Source organism: Bidens hawaiensis, unplaced genomic scaffold (assembly GCF_021521415.1).
Source record: "Bidens hawaiensis isolate Kalapana, Puna unplaced genomic scaffold, B.hawaiensis_p1.1 tig00025348_1, whole genome shotgun sequence".
Classification (NCBI taxonomy): domain Eukaryota; kingdom Viridiplantae; phylum Streptophyta; class Magnoliopsida; order Asterales; family Asteraceae; genus Bidens; species Bidens hawaiensis.
Window position 1 is genome coordinate 45991 of NW_027494037.1, and position 1314 is coordinate 47304.

The window sequence follows — 1314 nt, forward strand, 5'->3', positions numbered from 1 at the left end:
AAAGCCCAACAAACTGGGGACAAGCCCAAAAACAAAATAAACTAGGGACAAGCCCAACAAACTGGGGACAAGCCCAAACTGGGGACTGGCCCAAAGATACGGATGTCAACTGGGGACTCGCCCAAACCGGGATTTAGCCCAAACGTGAGATAACGTGAAAACGTTATAAACCGGTGGTATGGTACGTCTACCATAAATCGTAGGATCCTCCATATAGCCGGAGACAACGAAATTGTCAGCCACTAAGCGTGTACTGGTCCCGCTGCCCCGAACTATACGTCGGATAGCGTGCGCAACTGGCGATCATGAGAAAGGTGAAAACCTTTAAACCGTAGGGGATATGACCATCAGGGGTCATATCCAAACGTGGGCTAGGCCAAGAGAAATAGGATAGTACCTCGAATGCAAAGGAGAGGTGGCCAACCTCTTGGACATTGAACCTCTTCTTGAAATCTATATTGTTACTTAAAAACTTAGAAAGTATATATTGTTAAGAATATGCTATCCTGAAATTAATAATAAGAATTTGAAAAGGATAAGCAGTTAGATAAATATTACCAATTTTGGGATCCTTTATCCTTTAAGGATAATATATCCTCTATGGATAATGGATCCTGATCAGAAAAAATATTTCTTGAGGTGGATGGCATTCCATGCTCTTGGTAACCTGTTGCCTTCAATTGTGAGCAAATGATATGCCCCCTTTCCTGCTTCCGACTCAATTTGATAAGGTCCTTCCCATTTGGGCGCTAGCTTCCCATCAGCCGGATTTGTCGTGTTTTGGAAGGCTTTCCTCAATACTACATCTCCATCTTGAAATCTTCTGATTATGATATTTTTGTTGTATGCCCAAGCTACCCTCTGTTGATAGGCTGCCATCCTGATCTTGGCCAGGTCTCTGAGTTCTTCTACAATATCCAAGTCTTCAAGAAGAATTTCTTCGTTGGCTTTAGGATCACGGATGCTCGTTCTTGCTGTAGGAACCACCATTTCTGTGAGAATTACTGCTTCTTATCCAAACACCAATGAGAAGGGTGTTTGACCTGTTGCATTTTTAGGCATAGTCCTGTCTGCCCAAAGAACATAAGGAAGTTCTTCAGCCCATTTTCCTTTCTTGGATCCTAGCTTCTTCTTTAGATTGTTGATGATGATCTTGTTGCTAGACTCTGCTTGACCATTGGCTTGAGGATGAACCAGAGTGTAAGTAATCATTTTGATGCCCCAACTGTCACAAAAGTTAGTGGTTCTATTCCCGATAAACTGGGAACCATTGTCACAAACAATTTCAGCAGGAATACCAAATCTAGTTATAAT